We start from the raw sequence: 8,120 nt of genomic DNA, 5'->3' as shown, positions 1-8,120 counted from the left end.
ATGACGGTGCCTAGTAAGGACAAAAGCGACCACAGAGTCAAGCAACTCAGAGGTATGTACCCACAGCTACACGGAACACGAAACATAATCCAAAAAGTTGTCTGTAGGAGTGTTGAGTCCAAGCCTAGGTATGTGTGACGCAGTTGAAAATGAAGCCATGTGGGCCCCTGAAATGGCGGCTGCCTGACCTCTAATGTGGGACAATGGGAAGTGAGGTAACTGTGCTGGCGTTGTACACCGTCACGGTAGGCGGTCGAAGACCGCGGCGCAATACTTCATTGGTTAACATTGGACCCTATGGGTCCCAGGAGCCAATGACAAAGTGCGCCGGCGGTGATGATACGCACCGCCACGGACGTCACCGCCGCCGACTTGACCGACATTTTCTATCTGTTGAATCACTCGATACCTGATCTTCGACAGGAGAGTACCTATACTGCAAGTGCTGCTGTGACCTCCGTCTGGAAGAGACAATGGGTCGTGCGTCTGGGGAAAGGACCCCTGCCTTCACTGCACAGGAGTTGGAGAAGCTCGTGGATGGGGTCCTCCCCCAGTACACGCTACTCTACGGTCCTCCAGACCAACAGGTGAGTACATAGGGTGCAAGTTGTATGGGCTATGCCTGGGTGGAGAGGGATGGTCGTAAGAAGGAAGGGAGCAGAGTTCTGTGAGCATGAAGGACTGTGAATGCATGTGCTACATGGCAAGGGCAGGGATGTGGGCCACTCATTTCGACGGTGCAGTTGGTAATTACTTCTCTTCTTCCCCTGTCCATGTCATGTACGTCAGCGCCCAGCAGAAGAAGGATATTTGGCGTGCCATCGCCACGGACGTCCGGACCCTGGGGGTCCACCAGAGACGGAGCACCCACTGCCGTAAAAGATGGGAGGACATTCGCCGCTGGAGCAACAAGACGGCGGAGGCTCAGCTGGGGATGGCCTCCCAACGTCAGAGGGGTGCCCGTCGCACCATGACCCCCCTGATGTTCCGGATCCTGGTGGTGGCCTACCCTGAGTTGGATGGGCGCTTGAGGGCATCACAGCAGACACAAGGAGGTGAGTACACTCTCATTCAGCTGACTTTGCGTGCAGTGGAGGGGTCTGGGTGGGGGAGGAGGGCTGTGGGTTTCCCCAGGCCAGGGCGAGTTCCGTAGGCTAGGCCCCTCCGTAATGCAGGCCATGTCCACTCCACCCCACCTCTGTAGAGTGCCAAGTACAGGTATACATGCCCCTGTGTCATCTATGTGTGCAGACGTCCACCATAGCCATGTAGGCCATATCCCAAGAACTGCATCTGTAGAGCCCAACAGAGCGGCATAGTGCAGGGGGCTGCTGTGTCTGTATTGTCCGCCAACGGTAGCGGTAAGCCATGCACTCAACCTGTCTTTCTTTTGTCGTCGTCCCCCCCCTTTTTGGGCTCTCCCTGTTCTTTTGTGCATCAGCATCATCAGGCGGAGGTACAGTGGCACCGGAGCACGAGTGGGCTGCATCCCACATGGCCATGGAGGGCCACACCATGGACTCCGAATACACCAGTGGGACGGAGGGTGAGGGGAGCTTCACGGCGGTCACCAGGATCAACAACCAGCGACACAAACTCGTCCTCCGATGGGAGCTCCCTTGTGGTGGTGGCAAAATCTGTGCCCCCCACTTCTACAGGTACAGCCGCCACCCCCCCTACCAGCACCGCCCTCCCAGCAGCCCCTCAGCGTGTGCCCCGTGCCCGCTCACCCAGGAGGGTGGGCATCACCTTCGCCCCAGGCACCTCAGCCCCTGCCCCTGTCACCTCTGCTGCCCTCAGTGAGGAGGCCATTGACCTCTTCAGGTCACTCACTGTTGGGCAGTCTACCATTGTGAATGTCATCCAGGGTGTAGAAAGAGAGTTGCAACACACTAATGCATTCCTGGAGGGCATTCATTCTGGTCAGGCTGCCCATCATCGAACCCTGCAATCTCTGGCCTCAGCACTGATGGCAGCCATTGTCCCTGTGTCTAGCCTCCCCCCTCCAACTTCCTCCACCCAGACCCAATCCCCTGTACCTCTGCCTATCCCAAGCACACCATCAGACCAGCCTGCACACACGTCAACACACAAGGGAAGCTCAGGCAAACATAGGGACCACACATCCCACAGGCACTCACACAAGAATCACCCACATACAGACATAGCAACATCCACTGCCTCCACTGTGTCCCCCTCTTCGTCGTCTCCCTTCTCCCTCCCAGTGTCGTCTACACTCTCACCTGCATGCACTACCACTACAGCCACTAGGACTCGCACCAGCACCCCCACCACCATACTCCGCTCACCTGCACTCACCACCCCCACTACCATTTACACGTCCCCTGTGTCCTCTCCCAGTGTGTCTGTGACGCCCCCTCCCAAAGTACACAAACACAGGCACACAAACACCCAACATCCATCCACCTCACAACAGCCTCCAGAACATGCACCTGCACCCAAATCATCCAAAGTTACACCTCCTACAACCACCTCCTCTTCCTCCACTCCCAGACCCCCTCCAGCTACCCGTCCCAGTGTTCGTCAGAAACTTGTCCTGAGCAAAGTTGACCTCTTTCCCACCACCCCCCCCTCCAATTCATAGGTCCTGTACTAGCACCTCAGCCAAAAAATCTCCAGTACCAGTGGTGCCTGTTAGAGGTATGTGGAGTGCACCGGGCACCAGGGCAGCCAGTGTGACACGGAGCCAAAGCACAGCCAGTCCCCCCCCCTGTGAAGCACCAGAAGTTGGACAGTGCCCGACGGGATAGGGGGAAGACTCCAGCTGGCAAAGCCGCTCACAAGGGTCTCGGGGGGAGTGTTGACTCAGCTTTGACTCCTCCCAAGGCGGGGAAGGGGCAGAAGAAAGCTCAAAAGTCTGGGAAGAGCAGCACGGCGGAGAATGCCGCCATCATCCCCGCTGCCCAGGAGGCCTCGGCCAGCCCGATCGTCACTGGCCAGGACGCCACCGCCAGAGTCAGTGCCCAGGATAATGCAGTGTGCAAACAACCCACTGAACAGACCTGTGAGACTGTGGCTTTGCACTCCCCAGGATGGTACAGTGGGCAAACCACCCACTGAAAAGACTTGTGAGACTGTGGCTTTGCACTCCCCAGGATAATGCAGTGGGCAAACCACCCACTGAACAGACTTGTGAGACTGTGGCTTTGCACTCCCCAGGATAAAGCAGTGGGCAATCCACCCACTATAGAGACTTGTGAGACTGTGGCTTTGCACTCCCCAGGATACATCAATGGGCATGGAGCCCCCTCATGGATCTGGTGTGGTGCTGTCATCCGTCTGAGGTGCCCCCCCTACCCTTCCCCCTGAGGTGCCTGTTGTATTTCGATCTGATGCTCCAGCAGGGTTCTCTCCGTTTTCCTCAGGTATCTAGTGTGGGCCTCGCCCATGCATTTTGGGGCCAGTGGTCCACAGACATTGAATGGTGCAAACCTGCACTACTAATCATGATGTATATTTTGTTGAATGTGTATATATATCTGTATATATTAGCTTACTGTATTTTTATACATTACAATGGTTGCACTCATTTCCTTTTGTCTTTGCATTCTTCCGGGGGGGTTGGGGGTTGTTACTGTAATGTTTGGATATTCATTGGTGTGTGTGTTGCAATGGGTGAGGGTCAGGGTGGGGGTGGGGGTGTTGCATGTGTGTGTCCCTGACTTTTGCCTCCCCCCTCTCCTATGTCGTAGGTGCAGCACTCACTGTTGTCTTCGGCGCCGGCGTTGATGGTCATCGTACAGGAGCAGGAAGACTATCGCAGGGAGTATTGGAGTTCCGGCTCCATGGTGCCCTCCTCCCTTGTTGAGTGTTTGAGGTGAGCGGTTTCCCTTTGAAATGGCTGTTTCCGCCGTGTTTTTATCCACGGTGAATCCGCCCTGGAAAAGGTGGCGGATTGGTAGGTTGTGATACTGTGGGCGGTACTTTGTCTCCCGCCAGTCTGTTAGCAGTCACCGCCGCGCTGCTTCTCTGTACCGCTGTGGCTGTCGGAGTGTTAAAGTGGCTGTCTTTGTTGGCGGTTTCCACCACGGTCATAATTCCCTTTTTTTTTTCACCCGCCTGTTTGCGGTCTTACCACCACTTTAACACCGTTGGCAGAGTTGTAATGGCCCCCATAATCTCCGTTTTTTCCTCATTTACAGAATAGCCTGACACCCTACCGAAATCCTCTAGACGTTGTATAATTCTAGGAAAAACTTGAGTCAGCTCACCGGTGTAGATCATGAGATCATCGGCATATAGAGCAACCTTCCTTGCCCAACATTGACATTGGAAGGAGGGAATTTGATTGTCGGCCCTAATTGTTACGGCCAAGGGTTCAATATATAAATCAAAAAGAACGGGGGACAGTGGACATCCCTGGCGTGTGCCTCTCTCGATTTTAAATCTCAGGGATATTTTATTTTTAACCAGAATACCAGCAAGCGGGGCTTTATCAATGGCCTGAATCACTCTAATGAATTTCGGGCCAAAATTATATTTCTCCATAACAAGTTGTAAAAAACGCCATTTCACCCGATCAAAAGCTTTAGCAGCGTCAAAGGTGAGAACTGTTAGAGGGACTCTACTTACTGCACCTAGAAGATCATGACTAAGCTCATGCAGATGTCTGCCCCTAATAAAACCTTTCTGATCCCCATGGATTAGCCTACTAATCGACTCCTGGAATCTTAGAGATAAAACATGAGTATGGAGTTTATAATCTGAGATCAACAAGGATATCGGCCTGTATGAACTGCATATTGCTGGGTCTTTTCCGGGCTTTAAAAGAAGGCATATCACAGCCTCATCCCATGACTTCGGCATGTCAGCACCTTCCTTTAAGAGAAGATTAAACACCTCCACTAGGATTGGCACCAACTCTTCACAAAGCGTGGAATATAGCTCATTTGGCAGACATCTGGACCAGAGTCCTTCCCTTTTTTATAATGATGTATTGCTGCCTTTACCTCCCCCGGGTCTATCTTCCCCACCAATTGTAACTGACCCAGTTCCGTTAACTGGGGGAGATGAACCCCCTCCAGGTATCCCCTGCTGGCTGTTTCCGAAAAAACCAAATAATTGGTGTAGAGATCCTGAAAGAAAGCTACAAAGGCCTCCTCTATCTCAGATGCTGCTCTACTTAGGGTTCTGGTGGACTCTGATTTAATGGATGTAACATAGTTTTTAGAACAGTCTGATTTAGTTTTCCAGGCTAAAAGCCTACCACAGCCTTACCCGTACTCCTAATGTGCATACCGGCTGCTGTCCCATCTCTTTCTATTTTTCCTCTCAAGAAATAAATGCAAATCTGTTTTAGCTGTGTCTAGTTGGGCCTCCAGGGTGACTAACCGACTTTCCTCACCTGGGAGAATATTAAAGACTGCCTTCTGCTGAAAAGCTACCTGGGATTCAAGTTCATTTAACTGGTTCTTTTCCTCTCTATGTTTAAAGGTGGCCAGACTGACGAGCCTCCCTCTAATAAATGCTTTATAGGCATCCCACAGAGTCTGCAAAGTGGTTGAGCCATAATTGATCTCGAAGAATTCTTTAGTTTCCCTCCTCAAACCCTCAACCAACAACTCATCCAGAAAAAGGGCTCGATCAACTGTCCACCTGGGAGTGAATGGTTGGCTGTCGAGGGAGACATGCAGTTTTACTGCAGAATGATCTGTTAGATGAGCCGGGGCATGGCCGACATATCTCACCGCATCCCTTAAGTTATTCTGTATTAAAAAAAAAGTCTGTCCTAGAGCGATGGCTGTACCTTTTATTATTAAATGTAAACCTTAGGCCTTCTGCACCTTTCTGATGCCAGATATCACTCAATTTCAGGTCTGCCATTGCTTGTTTTATGCAGAAGCGAGTTTTGGAAGAGTTCACCGTTGATCTTGATCTAATATTGGGTCCAGTAAAACATTAAAATCCCCACCTACTATAATCGGGTGTTTTGCTACCAATAAATGGCTATACAATTCCTGAAAAGGTGCAGGGTCATCCACATTAGGCCCATAGTATCCTGCTATCGCAAGCCATGTGCCATACAGCTCTGTTTCAACAATCAACCACCTCCCCTTGGGGTCTCTTATGATATTAGCCACGTTTGCCCTTACTGATTTCTTTATAAGAATCACCACCCCTTTCACAGCACATGACTGATTAGTGCACGCATCGAAGCCCACCCAGCTCTGACGTTTAAGACAGTCATTCCACTCAGACAGCACTAGATGGGTCTCCTGTAAAATAAACACCTCCTCATCTATCCCTTTTAAGAATTCGAAGATTTTCCACCTCCTCTCTATCACCCGTAATCCATTGATATTCCATGAAAGAAATGTTATCAAGACCCTTTTGTCGCTAGCCATTCTCTAAGAAAATGTAACTGGAGGAAAGACCGGGATATAGATAGACTATCAGACCCTTAGCTAGTTTACCTTCCACATCCCTGAGGTCATTTATGTACCCAATTTTTTATTTTAATCCCATTGCTCCCCACCCAGTGTCAAAACCCCGCCGTCCAGTGCCCACCCCCTGCCCCTCCCCCTTAACCCCATTTGGGGGTGCGATATCATGGCACCCTAGAGACCTGAAACCATGAAAGCAGTGCAGCGGCACTTCTCCGAACAGTAGTCGACAGCCACCTCACATCGCATCCCGCTTGACTTCTACTGCCTGATATCTCCACCGACCAGCCAGGTTTTTATCTATAGTGACAATATTGGTGCACTTAAGGTACTCATAAACAAAGTGTAAGTATAAATCATATCTCCTTCCTGAACCTCCCCTCCTCTTAGGCTAAACCCCCTCCTTGCTTTTTTAAGACTTCCAAAAAATTTGCTGCCTCCTGGACAATCTGCAAATGTTTTGCCTGTCCTTTATGTAAGACTTTAAGTTTTGCAGGTTGCACAGTCCCAGCTGGCGCCCCCAGGCTTTTGAAGCTGTCTATTAAACCAACAAATTCACGGCGCCGATGTGCTGCTGCTGCTGACATGTCAGAAAAAATGCGAAAAGTAAGTTGGTCGTCTGTCCGAAACTCCCTCACTTTCCGAGCTTGAGAGAGAATTTGCTCCTTGATTCGAAAGTCTCCAAAGTTGACCAGGATGGTACGTGGGTATTTGGAATTGACGGGACGGGTAAAAGGCACCCTATGAGCTCACATGATGGTGAGGTCCACTCCCGTCCTCTCCCTCTCCAGGAGAACAGTTTTATAGATACGCTCTGAGACAATGTTAGCCACCGATGAGGCTGCTTCTGTCCCCTCTGCGATCCCTACAAATCTGAGATTGGAGCGGCGGGACCTATTCTCTGCTTCATCCAGTTTAAACTGAAGATCTTCCAGCTCAGATTGAATCCGAGACGTCGACAATTCTCTTCGAAGCCCTGCATCCTCTAAGTCTGCGACCCTTTGTTTCACTTGTGAGACTCGAGATGAGAGAAGAGAAAGATGGGTATCCAGTTGAGTGAACTGGTCTTTCGACTCTTTGCGTGCCTCTTCCTGGGAGAGTTTTATAGCACGAAGTTCCCCCAGAATCTGACCCATTAAATCCTCCATCGTTGAGGGACCCTTGGTTCCCCCTGCCGTATAGGCTGGAATGAAGAAGTTAGAAGAGGATCCAGGGGGTTGGGATTCAACATTTATGTTATCATTGACTCCAGATACTACGGAGGCTGCTGCACACAAACCTTCTAATGCCGAATTTGGAGCCACGACAGAGGGATCACCAATGTTGAATTGAATTCCTCCGCTCAGGAGAGTCCTCTGCCCCTCCCCTCCTTCATTTGCCCCCCTCGCACTGGGCAACAGTACACCTTTAACATTACTATTGAGGGTTACGAATAAAGGGTATGCAGTTCTCTGAAATTGTTCCGGATTAAGTCGAGAAGGAGTTAAAGGACGGTCTGGTGAGAGATCGCCTGATGCCGCTAGAAAGGTTGATACAGAGGAGGCCTCAGTGCCAGCTCCTGACAGGAGGGTAGAGGAAGATTGAGACTGTTGTTGGAGAGGTGGCGCCTTAGGTCGAAGTAGACCCTCAGCCGAAGATTCGATAAGCTCTCCGGTGTGCTCTCCCATATTAAGCTCTGGTGTAGAGGTAGGGCCTGAGCAGGAGAGTGGAAGATTC

Source organism: Pleurodeles waltl, chromosome 10 (genome assembly GCF_031143425.1).
Source record: "Pleurodeles waltl isolate 20211129_DDA chromosome 10, aPleWal1.hap1.20221129, whole genome shotgun sequence".
NCBI lineage: Eukaryota > Metazoa > Chordata > Amphibia > Caudata > Salamandridae > Pleurodeles > Pleurodeles waltl.
The sequence above is the reverse complement of the archived record's forward strand: the minus strand, read 5'-3'. Positions refer to the sequence as shown.